This window comes from Eptesicus fuscus, chromosome 21 (assembly GCF_027574615.1).
Source record: "Eptesicus fuscus isolate TK198812 chromosome 21, DD_ASM_mEF_20220401, whole genome shotgun sequence".
Lineage (NCBI taxonomy): Eukaryota > Metazoa > Chordata > Mammalia > Chiroptera > Vespertilionidae > Eptesicus > Eptesicus fuscus.
In genome coordinates, this window is record NC_072493.1 from 46,943,134 (window position 1) to 46,960,931 (window position 17,798).

General features: G+C 49.1%; 1 pseudogene; it reads right to left on the reverse strand.

Moving 5' to 3' along the window:
- LOC129147650 (zinc finger protein 345-like) overlaps positions 1-17,798 on the reverse strand; it is a 48,705-nt pseudogene that overhangs the window by 13,121 nt on the left and 17,786 nt on the right.

The following is a 17,798-nucleotide window of genomic DNA, read 5'->3' on the forward strand; positions in this document are numbered from 1 at the left end:
GTCAGGAACAATGAGCTCCCACATGGAGACCACACTGTGAGTTGTTGAGTGTGTCTTCATGTGTCTCTCCTCCCAAAGACATCCACAAACTCCTACAGAAAGGAGAACGTGAGCTGCTGTCCTGACCCCCCAAACCAAACAGAGCCCCCCCTTACCTCCCTTGAACAAACCTGCTCCCCACTCTCACAAAGGCGTCCTGCAACCCTCCTGCTAATCCTGTCCTCACCTTCCAATCACCTGGGGCCCCTCAGTAACCAGTGATGCCCCACCCAGAGCAGCTGTCCGCCTCCACGGGGGAAAGTGCCCCTGAGGGCATTTCTTAAAGCTCCTCAGGGGATCTGAGAAGCCCCAGAGGATTTACTGAGGATGTTCTTACATAATAAATTAAGTGAAGTGTCAGACAGAGAAAAGGTAAATCCGTGGAAGAAAAACACACACACACACCACTAAGCACAGCAACAAAGCTAAGGCTTCTAATATTCCTTGAAAAAGCATCAGGTGGTGACAGACACAGGTCACCTCCTCGTTGCCATCCCAGGAAAGGACAAGGGACCCATGACCAACAGACAAGTCTCTCCCCTCTGAGTGAATACGGGTTACAATTGGAAGCAAATCATAATGAAATTCCCAAGCCTTAGACACTGGAGATTTGTCAGTTTCATTCCAACTTGTATAAAGCAATTCAGCTGTTAAATGAACTATGTGAAGCCATGCTTAGGTGGCGTGCTCACTGGTTGAGCTTGGACCTGTGTGCCAGGGCCAGAAAGACAGGACAGCGGGACCAGGACTGCAAGCCGTGGACAGCCTGCGGCAGCTTCACTGGCTGCGTAAGGCCTGGTGTACACACACCCCGACTGGGAGGTCCGTTCAGAGGGAGGTCCGCTCCGTCCCCCCCTCTCGGAGATACAGCAGGAAGCCACATTCTCGGTAAACACTTACCGACTTCTGATAAGCTCTGAAAGGGCGCTCTCATTCTGCTGGCAACACAAAAATGCCCCCTCTTCCGGGGACACCGCGTTCCTCCCCCTGAGCCCCTCCCCATGGACACTGTGCTCCCCGGGCACTCAGACCCCTTATTAATGGGGGGCCTAGGAAGGCGGGGAGCAGACCCCCAGGCCGGGAGCCATCCGGGCTCTGTGGGCGGAAAGCGCCGGGCGGGGGAGGGGCGCAAAGGGCGGGAACCCCCTGACCCAGACTCCCAGCCCCGCGGGGGGACCGGCGGCCCCGGGGATGGTTTTCAGCAGGAGAGACCGCGGGCCGGGCCTCAGTTTCCCCCAAAGGAACGCGGCGCCTCCACTGCGCAGCCGCCCGGGACCGGACTCACCGCCGTGAGGGGCTCCGGGGCGGGGGACCTCACCACGGACTTCAGCGCCCGCAGCGCCCTCAGCCTTCCCTGCGGGGAGGGGGGCGGAGAGCAGCGGCTTTAAAGCACAGACACCTCCTCAGGGAACCGCCACCTTCCCCTCCACAGCCGCTTCCGCGTCTGCCAGCAACTGCGCATGCGCCTCCCTGCGGGATGGGCGGGGCCAGCGCCTGAGCTGAGCGACTCCGCGGTGGGGGCGGGGCCTGTGCGGGGACAGAGGGAGGGAGGGCGGGGCAGGAGCGAGGGGGCAGCCCTGGGTCCCTCACCTCCTCCCACAGGGACCACCCTTCCTGGTGGAGTTCCCACGTCATTGTTGGGGTTTGGCTGGTGACGCGGCTGTGACAGGATTCACCAGGGAGTGTGGGGAGCGGTCTGGGTTTGACAGAGTCCCCAGGGGGCAAGCGTTCACAGAGTGAGCTGCCTCAGCACCCTGGACCCCCCTAGCCAGGCTGGTCTCGCTTAGCTTGTTTAAGTTGCTTGGCTGCGGTTGCTTGGCTGCGGTTGCTTGGCTGCGGTCAAGGAACAGGGAAGTTAGCTGCAGGAGTAAGGTCACAAGATAGAAAGGGAACAAAAACAGGTGGGCCAAGAGGAACTGTTTGTTTTTGCTTGCTTAGGAACTGCTCAAAGCTGTGCAAACATGCTTATATAATCACTGTATAGAAAAAGGCTGTGAGAAATAAACTCGGGGCTGCAGCTTGTCTGTAAGCCCTCCCGATCCCATCTTTGTGTCTCTCTTTCTTTTCTCAATCCTCACCCCCCTTTCAGGTACTGTTCACCTGGATTGCCGGCAGGCACCGGCAATTGTACAGGAGAGTTCATACTTGAGAGAAGTATTACAGATATGAGGAGCCTCATAAATCCTTGACCAGCAGTGAGAACTTGCTGAACACAGAATTCTGTCTGCGAATAAGCCTTGTGAATGTGAAAAATGTTGTGAAGCCTTTAAAAGCCATTCATGTATTACTGTACATGAGAGACTTCATAGTGAAGGAGGAACCTTTCAAATGTAGAGCATGTGCAAGATCCTGTACCTATAGCTCAAAATTTACCGGCTATCACAGACTTATAGTGGAGGAAAGCCTTACACTGTAGAAAATGCTAGAAAGCCTGGCTGGCTTGCCTCAATGGTTTAGTTTGGATGTATGAACCAGGAGGCCAAGGTGCAATTCCTGGTCAGGGCACAGGTACCAGTTGGGGACTCAGTTCCAGCTGTGGGTTGTGTAGGAGCCAGCCAATCAGTTATTCCCTCTCATCATTGATGTTTCTATATCCCCATCTTTTTTCCTCTCTGTGTTATAACAATGGCATCTAAATCTCTTCCTCCCCCACATCAGCCCTTCAGGCCCCTCTAGCTTCTGTTCAGTAGTTTGGAATTTTACTAATGCTGTAACTGACATCAGAATTTGGTGTGTGTGTGTGTGTGTGTGTGTGTGTGTGTGTGTGTGTATAAAACTTTATATTCATGAAGTAGGAAGCCCACTGTTCTATTTTTATGCTGGGTTCTAAAGTTTTGAATATTATTAATTTTTTTAATATAATAAATTGGATTGTGTGTACTTTATAACTGGAATGATTTTTCTTGTCCTGATTGTCATTGATATCCTTAAGAAGTTCTCATTAACTTTTTTCTTGGGTTAGAATCAACTGGCGTAAAACCGATTTTATTCTCAATTACTTGAATGTATCTGAATGTTGGTCATTCTTCCTAGAGGAACCCCAGAGACCATGGCAGATTTGCGGTTGAAGAATATTATTATTTTGCATCAAATGTTTTGTATATTGACAGCATGATCACAGGTATGTTTATAGGCATTAGTTGTCCCCGCAGTGTTTTCCAAACATCACTCTATAAGTTCCAGGGACAGCAGGTAAGCAGGGAGTGAAATGAAAGCCCCACATTCATTCCTTCTCCAGTGGACTGTTGTAAATGTGTACAAGCTGGTAATATCAGATACTTTGCATGGGCCATCCCTTAGGATCACACAATGATGAAAGAAACTAGATATTGGATACTCTCCTACTCTACTTCCTGACATTCCCATGGAGCATTCATACGTGTAAGAATCTCCTGATACTTTGTCTCTAGGTCTCATTATCTGGACTTTATGATTTTGTTTTGTTCTGTTCTGGACAAACTATTGGATCTGGATCATTCATAGTAATTTGATATCAGCTAGACTTTAATTCCATTTTTTGGTACTGTAGTGAGGAATATGGAGGAGGTGTATTGATGTAAAATATACGTAAGATTTTTTTTCACATCGTCATTAGGAAAATAAAGCAGACATTGTCCCCTGGGTTAGAGGGTATACTAGTCTTTATTTTATCCAGAATGCATATTCTTGTGTTGTGAGGTTAAAAGCTCTAAGTCAGAGATTTCAACATTGTTTATCTCATGGCTCATATGAACGAACTACTGAAATTCAAGGGTCCATCAAGATATATGTCGGAGCCTGCCTGCACTGCAGTTCAACGGTACCTGAAAAGGGGGGTGAGGATTAAGGAACACAGACACATTAGTTACCGGGAGGGCTTGCAGCTTGTCTGCAGCCTCGAGTTTATTTTCTCAGCCCTTTTTATAAGCAGAAGCAGCTTATGCAAGATTAAAGGTCAGGGCCCGGGCAGCATGTTCTTTCCACCTCAGCAGAACCCTGAGTACATACGGAACTTCTCACTCCGCTAACTTTCTCATCTTTGTTCCTGTTATAGAAAACATACTGCACTCTTGACCCTGCCACATTGTTCAAACCTAAATACGTGAAACAAAGGCCTCAGCTAAGCGGGGAAAACAAGGTTGCTGGATCATACACCTGATTGCCTCTCACGGTTTCCCACAGATATATATATATATTGCCGCTGAAACCAGTTTGGCTCAGTGGATAGAGCATTGTTCTGCAGACTGAAAGGTCCCAGGTTCGATTCAGGTCAAGGGCATGTACCTTGGTTGCGGGCACATCCCCAGTAGGGGGTGTGCAGGAGGCAGCTGATCGATGTTTCTCTCTCATCGATGTTTCTAACTATCTATCCCTCTCCCTTCCTCTCTGTAAAAAATCAATTAAATTATATATATTTTTAAAAATATACAGATATTGCCAGTTTGCCAAAACAAATGTATTATGTTGATTCATGCACATCACAGAGCTGTTAACTGTGTTGCCTGTTGTCAAATATATTACTAGATATTGTATGGCTAATGTAGTCTGTGCTACTTACTAAATAGTCAGAAGTTGCTTGTTCTAAAATTTCTTGCAGCACACCAGTTTGCCTGTGTGATATTACAGTTGAAAATCTCTGGTGTAATCATATCCAATCCATCTTATCTAATGTGTTATTTAAGACCACTTTTCCTTTTGGAAGAGCTGTCCATTGATGTCAATGGGAAGCTAAAGCTCCTTACTATGAATGTATTAATTTAAAAATGTCAAAATCTATATACCTCTCAATAATCAAAATATTAATGGAATAATGCTTCAACAAGAAGACACAGGGTAGCTGAATGGATAGGAAAATAAAACCCATACATATGCACACATTAACATTAAATAAGTACATTTTCTGAGCATACTCAAGGACCTAAAGAGCCAAAGACTCAAGTCCCCCGCTCGGCAGCGGGCCCTGTGACTGGTACCGCTAGCCCGTCCGCTGGCGGAGGCGGAGGCCGGCCTTCAGGGATGGCCTCAGGCCTGGCCCAGCGCACAGGGCTTTTCCTCAGAAGGGCCGCAAGTCTCACTCCAAATTTGGAAAACAAAGAGCTGAAACACGGGTAACTAGGGAAGACTTCCACCTTATTGGCCCTAGGATTTGAGATTTCCTCTGGGCCCGGAGTGCTGGTGACATGGACAGGACTGATTAAGGCGTCTTCTGATTTACAACATACAACACATGTGATCTGTTCCTCACACTTGGTGGGCAATTACCTAATTTAAAGGAAGGGGTGGACCTTTGCCACAGCCCCCAGGGGAGCTGCCAGTCACATGAGCCAAGATGGCGCCTGCCACTTCCTGTAGACCAAATGGCGGCTGCCTAAACTCTGTTCTTTAACAGGAAAATGACTGCTTATTTACACACACACACACACACACACACACACACACACACAGCCGCAGTGCTGGGCCTGAACCCACACTCACCTTCAGGTCACAGGCCAGCCCAGATCAAGCAGCGACGACAAAAACAAGGCCTAAGGCGCCTCAGGAAGCGATGGGGCGCCGGGAGGGTGTCTCCGGACTGGGGTGGGTCGCCAGGACCCCAGAACAGGGACAGGGTATGGACTCCCCGGTGCCGGTGGGGCCACTGCCCCCAGGAGCTTAGGAAGCGAGGGGGCGGCACAAACCCAGTTCCCGGAAGAACTTCAATGGTGCTGGACAGGACGGAGTTCATGAAAAGGTAAAAAAAAACCAAAAAACAAACCAGAAACGACTCAAGAGTGGCCACTAGCTCTGGCGGGTTTGGCTCCGTGGATAGAGCGTCGGCCTGCGGACTGAAGGGTCCCAGGTTCGATTCCGGTCAAGGACATGTACCTTGGTTGTGGGCACATTCCCAGTGGGGGGTGTGCAGGAGGCAGCTGAATCCATGTTTCTCTCTCATGTTTCTAACTCTCTATCCTGCTCCCTTCCTCTCTGTGAAAAATCAATAAAAAAAATATATATATATTTTTTTTTAATAAAATATATTTTTAAAAAATGTCTCCACTAGCGGACGCCGCTATTTAAAACACCAAGGGAGGCGCCCGGGTCCTGGAGAGCCGGCTGGGGAGCTGGAAGGCACGTTGGGACCAGCAAACCCAGCCCGAGGGACGCAGGCGGGATGGTGACTGAGTGCAGGTGACACTAGGGAGACGGCAAGTCCCGCCCCGTGGCGAGGCCTTTCCTCCCTCTGCCGCCCTCACCGCCCAGCTTCAGGCTGCAGACAAAATGGCGCTGGGCTGCACAGGGGGCCGTTCGAGGGCGGAGCGTACGGATCAGGGGGCGGGGCCTGGGGATGGCCGGCCGCCGCTGGTTGGAGGAAAAGCCCGGATAGGAGCGAGGCCAGAACGGAGGTGAGCTACGGGGCGTGGCCTAAGGGACCAGGCATGCGCAGTTACGAGGAGGAAGGAAGCCTGAGGAACCCGGCTGTGGAAGGGGCTGGGGGCGGGCCCTGAGCTTCGCAGGGATTTGCCGGCAGAAATTCTGTTCCCTGGGTCTGAGGCGGCGGCGGCCTTCCCACGCGCGCTGGCGGTCGAGGAGAAGGAGGAGGAGGAGCAGGAGCAGGAGACGCCTCTGGAGTCCTGTCCGTGACACCAGCACTCCGGGCCCACAGGAAACCTCAAATCTTAGGGCCAATAAGGTGGAAGTCTTCCCTGGTTACCCGTGTTTCAGCTCTTTGTTTTCCAAATTTGGAGTGAGACTTGCGGCCCTTCTGAGGAAAAGCCCTGTGCGCTGGGCCAGGCCTGAGGCCATCCCTGAAGGCCGGCCTCCGCCTCCGCCTCCGCCGGGGAACGGGCTAGCGGTGCCGGTCACAGGGCCCGCTGCCAAGTGCGGCTGGAGCACAGGGGTTTGTGTGCACACTGAACACTGAGATGCAGACCTGGTAGCCATGCTTGTCGGCTGGGCTCTCAGTAAACGTCACATCATCACCTGCGCCCTCCCCAGGCTGTTGGTCGGGGGTTACCTAGACTTGTGAAGTAAGAGTGCACTTGCCCGTCCTGTGGGCCCGCTAGTGCTGGTGACAAGAACAGGACTCCAGAGACGTCTTCTGATTTACAACATACAACACATGTGATCTGTTTCTCACACTTGGAACGTAGGCTCCTAATCTATGGCAATTGCCTAATTTAAAGGAAGGGGTGGACCTTTGCCACAGCCCCCAGGGGAGCTGCCAGTCACATGAGCCAAGATGGCGCCTGCCACTTCCTGTAGGCCAAATGGCGGCTGCCTAAACTCTGTTCATTGACAGGAAAATTATTGCTTATTCACACACAAACACACACACAGCCGCAGTGCTGGGCCTGAACCCACACTCACCTTCAGGTCACAGGCCAGCCCAGATCAAGCAGCGACGACAAAAACAAGGCCTGAGGCGCCTCAGGACGCGATGGGGCGCCGGGAGGGTGTCTCCAGACTGGGTTGGGGTCGCCAGGACCCCAGAACAGGAACAGGGTATGGACTCCCCGGTGCCGGTGGGGCCACTGCCCCCAGGAGCTTAGGAAGCGAGGGGGTGGCACAAACCCAGTTCCTGGAAGAACTTCAAAGGCGCTGGACAGGACGGAGTTCATGAAAAGATAAAAAAAAAAAGAAAGAAACAGAACCTACTCAAAAGTAGTCACTAGCTCTGGCCGGTTTGGCTCAGTGGATAGAGCGTCAGCCTGCGGACTGAAGGGCCCCAGGTTCGATTCCAGTCAAGGGGACGTAACTTGGTTGCGGGCACCTCCCCAGGTGGGGATGTGCAGGAGGCAGCTGATGGATGTTTGTGACTCTCTATCCCTCTCCTTTCCTGTGAAAAATCAATAAAATATATTTTTTAAAAATGCTCCACTAGCGGACAAAAAGCAAAGAGCCAGGGTAGGGAGCAGCCTGGCCGCCATTTAAAACACCAAGGGAGGCGCCCGGGTCCTGGAGAGCCGGCTGAGGGGCTGGGAGGCACGTTGGGACCAGCAAACCCAGCCCGACGGACGCAGGCGGGATGGTGACTGAGTGCAGGTGACACTAGGGAGACGACAAGGCCCGCCCCGCAGCGAGGCCTTTCCTCCCTCTGCCGCCCTCACCGCCCAGCTTCAGGCTGCAGACAAAATGGCGCTGGGCTGCACAGGGGGGCGTTCTGAGGGCGGAGCGTACGGTCCAGGGGGCGGGGCCTAAGACTGGCCGGCTGCTGCCGCTGGTTGGAGGAAAAGCCCGGATAGGAGCGAGGCCAGAACGGAGGTGAGCTACGGGGCGTGGCCAAAGGGACCAGGCATGCGCAGTTACGAGGAGGAAGGAAGCCTGAGGAACCCGGCTGTGGAAGGGGCTGGGGGCGGGCCCTGAGCTTCTCTGGGATTTGCCAGCAGAAATTCTGTTCCCTGGGTCTGAGGCGGCGGCGGCCTTCCCACGCGCGCTGGCGGTCTAGGAGAAGAAGGAGCAGGAGCAGGACGAGAAGGAGAAGGAGCAGGAGGAGGAGGAGCAGGAGGAGGAGGAGCAGGAGGAGGAGGATGTGTTCTGGGGAGGGGAACTGGCTGCCGAAAACAAGCCGGAAGAGCGTTTCCCAAAGTATATTCCTCGAAACTAGCACCTACTGCGTTTTGAACACCGTGCCCCCTGCTAGGTGACCATGGGAATGGCAATAGCAGTCATGTAAACATCTTCTTACCGAAAACGCTGCTTGTGAAAGGGCAGAGCAGGACAGCACAAAATGTACTGTACCCTCCACCCTGTGTAACTATATATATGACTCCTTTTTCTTAGAAAACTGCAAGAATGTAACAATTGCATGAACCTGCCAATAGGAATGTAGAGTAGTAGATTCAGTCCAAATTAGGCAATCTCTGTAACCCACGTCACTTCCCTAAGCCCACCCAAATGTCCAACCCTTTATAATTCATCACTCCCCCAGGGTTCCCTCTCTGGCCCCACTGCTGCGTCAGGAGGAGGCTGGGAGCCAAACCCGGGTTTGAATAAAGACTCTTTGCTTTTGCATCGGAGAAAAGGCTCCCTAGTGGTTGATTATTGGGGACCCTGAACTCTGGGCATAACATTTGGGGGCTCGCCCGGGGTTCCCCAATACCCACGAGGGACCCGATCCGAAGAGTCTGACTGCTGACTGACAGCGGTAAGTGTCTGTATTGTCTGTTCTGCGCGAGCTCGCTTCTGAAGCCAAGTCTGAATTGCCCAAAAACGGTCTAAGTGGACGCACAGGTGGATCTTGGGTAGGAGGGTCAGAGGACGCTCTGATTCTCCGTCTGGAGGGGCGTAAAAACCCCCGTCTGGAGGGGAGTGGCTTCCCCTCAAAACTCAGGGACGAAGCGGGTCGCTCCCGCTAGTTGGCACAGGGCCATCGTCCAGCTTTTCAGTGTCTTTGTCTGTTTGGTTTCTGTGTCTTTCTGTGGACTTACTGGACGGACATTATGGGACAGACTCAGTCCACTCCAAGTGAGTGGAAAGGGGAGCTTAATCTCCCCCCCCCCCCCCCCGAAGGCCATAGAGCTTCCTCAGGCAAATTAATCAGGTGTCTGTTTAAACTCTGGTAAATATCTAATAGGAGTCAAAAACTCAGACTGTTTGGTATATAAATATAAATGTGAAAATATTTGTTAGCTCTTTCTGCTGTTTAATTTATTTAAAGATAGGGCGGACCTGCTGTGGCGGAATACAAAGGTCTTTAGCAGCTGCTGAGACACCTTTTTCTCAGAGTCCTTTGTTCTCTGTCAGAGAGGGAATCAGCCCACTTAGATGATAAAAATTCCTCTGTTTGTATAAATAAAGATTTCAGTTTGCTCTGATTTGTGAATTTACTGTATTAAATTGAATTTTAAAGTTCTAAGGTTGATTTAAAAGTATCCATTTATAACATTTCAAAGAACAAAAGAACTTTTATTTACAGCTTCCTTATCTCTTTTGGTGCTGGGAGACTCCCCTAACAGCTTCACAGGGCGGAGAGATATACAGGCCCTGTCCCTGCCTGTGACATCATAGTCCAACATGGAACTAAGGCTGAAATTACTATTAACTCTTTATAGACCCCGTTAACCATTTGTTTAACTTACTGTTTTCAGTTATTAGGATCCTCATAGAGGACATAACCTGGACTTTCCCTTCCTCTCTCATCCTGATTCTAATAGCATCTGTAACTGGATTAAAAATCTTTTCTTTCAGGAGGCTATCCAGGCTTTCAGCTCACAAGAAATCTCCTCCTGCGAGAGGAGAGAGGGACCCCCCAGAAGGGGCTGGAGGCTCTCCCTCTCAACAGGTGTTTGTTTTGTGTTTTGTCATGTTGGTATCAGGACTGTTTGTTTTGTCTTTTTGTCTTATATTTTCTGTCATAATTGGGCCCTATATGTGTATATTATTTATTGAGTTTTGTCAAGGTTTTGTCAGTTTGTTATCAGTTTGTTAAAATCCTCTTAGAGGACATTGAGTGGTTCTTCCCTTCCAGTTTAACCTTTGACTGTGTGATTGAATTACGGAGCTTTTATCAAGGTTTTGCCTCTCCTGAAACAACGCTCCATGTGTAACCTGTCCCTCCCCGAGCCGGACTGCAGGATGATTTTTCCTTCAACACACTGGTCCTGCCCACTGGCCTATGGCAGAAGCCAGAAAAAGCGACAATAAGAAAGGGAGGCCCCCATCAGGGGATTTAGAGGCAGTGTTCCTGTTATCTGCTTAGATGCCAAGAATATAAGAATACTTATTTACTGAAATGATATAAGGACAGATGTTTGTTTGATATTTTGTTGTCTGCCTGGTTATAATTATTTGTTCATATATAGAAGAAAAAACAACAACACATTTAATTTGTTTAAGGCTGAGTGCTCTGACAGGTAGCAATCCCCCCAAGTGGCCACTGGGATTCTTTTTTCCCAGGGGTGTTTTCTCTCTGTCAGAGGGGGAATCGGCCTGCCTACCAACATTTCTGTCTATATTTATTAATTTGAAGATATAAAGTTATAACAATTGTAATCCAAAGAGATTTAAAGCAGGGACCACATTCTAAAATTAACTATAAGAAGGAAGCTGGAGCTGGCAAAGTCACCAAGTCTGCCCAGCAAGCTCAAAACCTAAATAAATCTTATTTCTGACACCTGCCACCACCCAGTCTTAATCAGTGGTGGAGGAACGGTCTCAGAAGTGTTTGTCTCAATTGGCCATTAAAGTTTGATGTGATTATTGTACATTGTAAAACCTTTCAAAGAAAAGGAAAATATTTTATAGGCCACTTGGTCCTTGTGTGTGTGTGGCAACTCTTAAGTTATAATTTTGAAATCAGTAATTTTTAATAGAAACACACTCAAGCAGAGTGGCTTTTCAGAAAGGTCAGGGAGTCTGATTACAGTGTAGGGGTCACCGGTTCCCCCATGCCACCTTCGTTAGCAGGAGGCAAGCGCTTTTCCCAGTGGGAACAGAGAGTGGACTGCCAGATGAAAACGCCTCGGTGGGACCTGTGCCCCGCTCCCTGCCTCCGCCCACCCGGTGTCCCTCCCCTCCAGGGGTTGTTTTAAGTGGCTAGAGGCAGCAACGAGGAGGGAAATTCCCTTGTGACCCCCTCCGCCCCAATAAGACCCAAGAACCCTCGGCGACTCCTTGGACACTTTTCACCGTGTTCTGTAGGGGGCGTAAAGGCGGCAGCTAGAAATTCCCCTTTCCAGGCTTATCAGAATCTGAGATTCTTATCTGTAGGAAAAATATGACAGTTTGAAATTCAAGCGGCTGAGCCTGCTCCCTTCTCCCTCTGCCTTTTCTAAATATTTTAAAGTAATAAACGACTTGAGGCATGGTTATGCATTTTTGAAAGACATAGAAGAAAGTTTAAAGACTAATTTAAAATTATAAAATTTGTAAAAATTTATATATAGTAAGAAAAAGAACAGAGAAATATTAGAAAGAAGAAAAAGCCAGCAGCAAATAGGAAGGAATTAGTATACCTATTGTAAGAAGCAGAGGCACAGGAAGAGAAAATGTCCTGGCAGATTAGCTAGAGAAGCAGAAAGGGGAGACTCAGACTCCAAGGGTCTTTAACTTAGAGGAAAAGGACTGACAGGACCGGGGTTCCTTTCCATTAAGCCTCCAGGGTAACCTTACAAGTGGGGGGCAAACCTGTTAGTTTCCTGGTGGACACTGGAACAGCCTATTCAGTCTTGACAGGGCCGATGGGACCCGTAACCTCTAAGAAGACAGCAGTCCAGAAAGCCACCGGACAAACTGCCTGTTTTCCTTAGACATCAAAAAGGACTATGGACCTTGGAAAGAACACGTTAACTCATTCATTTCTGGTCATGCCAGAATGCCCGTACCCCCTGTGTAGATGTGACCTCCTACAGAAACTATTTGGACTGCCATCATATTCTTTGAGGGGGATAGAGCGGGAATTCTTAGGGGCAGTTGGATACTACAACCTGTAGATACCGGGGCTCATAGAGATTGCTAAACCTCTAGACTCAAGTACTGGGGGAACGCAGCCGCTGAACTGGACCGAAGTCGAACAATGGGCCTTTGAGGAGCTAAAGAAGGCTCTCATGTCACCACCTGCCCTAGCCTTACCAGACGTCACAAAGCCCTTCCACCTCCACATGAGTGAGGAAAGAGGCATTGCCAAAGGGGTTCTCACTCAGACTCTAGGTCCCCGGAAGAGACCTGTAGCCTATCTGTCTAAGAGGCTAGACCCCGTGGTTACAGGGTGGCCAGCGTGCCTCCGGGCAGTGGCCACCACAGCAATGCTGGTAAAGAAGGCAGATAAGCTGACTCTGGGCCAGGAACTAGCCCTGACAACACCCCATGGTGTGGAGGCCCTCCTTCGAGGTGCTCCAGAGAGATGGATATCAAACACCAGGATCACCCAGTGCCAAGCTCTTCTCCTGGACCAGCCCTGCATCCGGTTCCATAAGACACTGGCCATCAACCCTGCCAGCCTGCTTCCAGATGATGATCCAGAGGAACCCACTCATGACTGCACAGAGGTAACAGACACAGTACAAACAGCTCGCCCAGACCTGACAGATGTCCCGCTATCATCACCAGATGAGGTACTGTTCACGGTTGGGAGCAGTTATGTTCAGGATGGCATCCGATGTGCAGGGGCAGCAGTAGTCACCCTGGACCGCACCATTTGGGCGCAGTCCCTAAGTAGGGGAACCATGGCACAAAAAGTCGAGCTTTTGGCCTTAATCCAGGCCCTCCAATAGGAACACAGTGCCATCCACCGGAAAAGAGGGTTACCAACTGCAGTAAAAAAAAGGACATTAAAAATAAGGAAGAAATTTTAGCCACATTAAAGGTCATCTGGCTCCCAAGGGCAGTTGCAATAGTGCACTGCAAAGGACATCAGAAAGGGAAGACAATTGAAGCCAGAGGAAATAGAGCCGCAGACCAAACTGCCAAGGAAGCCGCCCAAAAACCAGTGGGGCCTTTACAAGTTTTAGTAACCATGCCAGACCTGGACCTACGCAGAACCCCTCCTACATCAAATAAGAGGAGGAATTGGTAGAACAGAAGCAAGCCATTAAAGGACCGGATGGTTGGTGTACCCTACCAGATGACAGACTGTTGGTCCCAGAGGCTATAGGTTGGACGTTAGTTACCCAGTTATACCAGGCTACCCACTTGGCGTCACCAAGACTTCTGAACTTCTGCAAGGCAGGTACTCTTAGATAAAATAATTAAAAGCATAGTCACTAGAAGTACAGTTTATGCACAGATAAATACTAAGCAAGGTAAGAAGGTCCCCCTGGAAATTCAGGCCCCAGGGAAATTCCCCAGGAGAGCATTAGGAGGTAGATTTCACCGAAATTAAGCCACCAGCATCAGAGTACAAGTACCTGCTAGCTCTCATAGATACCTTCTCGGGTTGGGTTGAAGCATACCCCACTAGGACAGAAACTACCTCTATAGTTGCTAGGAGATTATACCTAGATTCAGGCTGCCAGTAGTCATAGGATCAGATAACAGCCCCGCCTTTGTAGCCAAGATATCTCAAAATATAGCTCAAGCCTTAGGACAGGCATGAGCAAGACTCAAAAAAAGAATTTCACTAAATTTACCCTAGAAACCGGTGAAAACTGGACCAACCTCCTGCCCTTCACCCTCTTATGGGCCAGGTGTACCCCCTACCGGTAGGGGTTTCCCCCTTTTAGAGATCATATATGATAGACCTCCCCCTGCCGCTTCCTTTCCAGGGTCAGGAAGAAACTGAAAGCTGGAATTCATAACCATTCCCTTACTCAAGTCCTTACAGGCTGTGCAGTACACCCAGAGAGCCACCCATAAGCTTGTTCATGATGCTCTGCCAGTGCCCACCGCGGACCCTGTACATCCCTTCCAGCCCGGGGACTCGGTGTGGGTAAAGAAGTTCACTGCCCAAGGACTCACCCCAACCTGGAAGGGACACTACACTGTTATCCTGAGCATACCCACGGCTGTTAAAGTAGACGGCGTCCAGACCTGGCTACACCACTCCCAGCTCCTGCACCAGGAAACGGCCTGGATCCTGGCAACCACCCGTGAGATCCCTAGCCTGGGCTCCACGCAGGCCAGGAGGAAACTTGACACCTGCAGGAGAGGAACTGGAATTCACTGTGGACAGTACTGTTGGGGACTATAGTACTAAAGGCCTTGGCCAGAAGTAAGAGACAAAATGAAAATGCAAACCGTCTCATGATTGAGCCGGGTGTCCCAAGACAAAGGGGGAATGAAAGGGCAGAGCTGGACAGCACAAAATGTACTGTACCCTCCACCCTGTGTAACTATATATATGACTCCTTTTTCTTAGAAAACCGCGAGAATGTAACAATTGCATGAACCTGCCAATAGGAATGTAGAGTAGTAGATTCAGTCCAAATTAGGCAATCTCTGTAACCCACGTCACTTCCCTAAGCCCACCCAAATGTCCAACCCTTTATAATTCATCACTCCCCCAGGGTTCTCTCTCTGGCCCCACTGCTGCGTCAGGAGGAGGCTGGGAGCCAAACCCGGGTTTGAATAAAGACTCTTTGCTTTTGCATCGGAGAAAAGGCTCCCTAGTGGTTGATTATTGGGGACCCTGAACTCTGGGCATAACACTTGAAAGTCTACCGAAATGTTCACGTTTACCCAGAGAGAGGCACCGTTGGAACAGTAATGAGAGACCATGATGGATGTAGCCGTCCTTTTGGACTTCTTTTTAATAATGTGTGACCCTTCACCTTTGATCCTCTGACCTGCATTACTTTGGTCACCATTTCATTTTTACATTTCATTTCATTTTTTAATTTTGGTGTGCAAGCTCTAAGTGTAACATGCTGATTTTCTCAGAGAGATCCCTTTGAGCAATAAAAAATTAAAATTATTTTCCAGCTCAGCCTACATGGTTCAGTGATTTGAGTGATTGAGTGCAGACCTATGAACCAGGAGGTCGCTGTTTGATTTCTGGTCAGGGCCCTTTCCCAGGTTGCAGGTTGGATCCCCAGTGGGGGTTGCAGCCAATGGTTGATTCTCATCATTGATGTTTCTTTCTCTCTCTCCCGTCCTCTCTGAATAAAAATATTTTTTAATAAAAATATATTTTAAATATATTTTAAACATTATTGTCCAGATTTAGAAATGCTTCTTTGTGTTATGCTGGTGAAGTAAGGCAGCCAAAGCAAGATAAATATCGTGTTTTCACTTATATCTAGAATCTACAGAACAAAATAGACAAAACTGAAACAGAATCCGAAACAGAAATATGAAGATTGGGAGTGGGAAGGGTTGAGGAATGGAGTGAAAGAGGTCATAGGGGTTAAAGAATAGCATAGGGCCGAAACTGGTTTGGCTCAGTGGATGGAGCGTCGGCCTGCGGACTCGGGGGTCCCGGGTTCGGTTCCGGTCGGGGGGGGGTGTACCTTGGTTGCGGGCGCGTCCCCAGTGGGGGGTGTGCGGGAGGCAGCTGATCGATGTTTCTCTCTCATCGATGTTTCTGGCTCTCTATCCCTCTCTCTTCCTCTCTGTAAAAAATCAATAAAATATATTAAAAAAAAAAAAGAATAGCATAGGGTATACAGTAATATAATCAGTATAGATGGTGGGTCCTGGAATTACCCATCAGTGGGGACAATTTATAAGAATATGATTGTCTAATCACTATGCTCTATACCTGAAACCAATACAAAACAATATTAAATGTAAACAGTAATTGAAAAAAATTAAAAGTAAAGAAATGCTCGAGTGTCTTTCACATCTGTGAACAGCTTTGCTTCCTGCCCATTTTAAGTGACAGTGCCTATCAGTTTTATGGTGAAAGTTTAGAGTGATGTGAACCACTTCTGTTGGAAACTATTTGATTTTCTCTTAACAGCTGAAAAGATTTATGTAAAAAGCTATTTATTTCAGTACAGCCAAGACTCAAAAAAGACTTAATTCCACAGCCTTTTATAGGGACTCAACATGTGATAGGAGACGTGGAGATCTAAGGCAGGTGACAATGAGGTCAATAAACATTGCTTTAAAAAAAAACTTTTAGCCGAAACCGGTTTGGCTCAGTGGATAGAGCGTCGGCCTGCGGACTCAAGGGTCCCAGGTTCGATTCCGGTCAAGGGCATGTACCTCGGTTGCGGGCACATCCCCAGTAGGGGGTGTGCAGGAGGCAGCTGATCGATGTTTCTAACTCTCTATCCCTCTCTCTTCCTCTCTGTAAAAAATCAATAAAATATATTTAAAAAAAAAACTTTTAAAATTGTTACAAATTGAATTTTTAGGATAATTGTGTTTTTTTTTAAATATATTTTAATTGATTTTTTACAGAGAGGAAGGGAGAGGGATAGTCAGAAACATCGATCAGCTGCCTCCTGCACACCCCCCACTTGGGATGTGCTCGCAACCGAGGTACATGCCCTTGACCGGAATCGAACCTGGGACCCTTGAGTCCGCAGGCCGACGCTCTATCCACTGAGCCACACCGGCCAGGGCTAGGATACTTGTTGTTCTATACCATATTTGGAATAAATTACCCTCAAATCGGGATATTTGAGATTTTCCTCCCAAGCATATGCTGTCATTTCCCCACAAATAAATTCTTAAAAGAGCAAAGAATCCGGCCTGTGTGGCTCAATGATTGAGCATCAACCTACGAACCAAGAAGTTACTGTTCCATTCCAGTCAAGGTCACTTACCTGGGTTGTGGGCTCAATCCCCAGTGTGGGGAGTGCAGCAGGAAACATCATCATTGATGTTTCTCTCTCTCCTCCCTTCTTCTCTAAAATCAATAAAAAAAAACATGAAGACGAACAAACCAACCAACAAAGAAACAACCTTGTTTTCAAATCTACACTAATAAAAGAGAAAAATGCTAATTGACCATACCTTCTCTATGCCCACAGCCAATCAGAGCAAGTATGCAAATCAATCCAACAAAGATGGCGGTTAATTTGCATATGTGGAGGGAGGAGTGAAGACTAAAGACAACATAGAAGGAAGAGGGAGGGAAAGTGGAAAGCAAGGTGGCTCCTGGAGGGAAATCCCTGGCAGCACAGGTGGGGCGGGACAGGACATGCATGGCCTTGGAGGCAGCGGCAGTGGGCGCGGTGGGTCAGGGTGTGCAGCAGTGGCGGTAGGGCACGTGGCCACAGAGGCAGTGACGGGCGCAGTGGGTCGGGCGAGCGGGGTGGGGCGGGGCACGCAGCGGAGGTGGCGCCTGTGGCCGAAAGCGGGACGGGCAGGGCGTGCCCTGCCCTGCATGCCACAAAGGGAGAGGTGGGGGGACACAGGAGAGGTGGCAGTGGCGGGAGGGAAGCCCACTGGAAGTTTTGTAGGAATATTCCTGC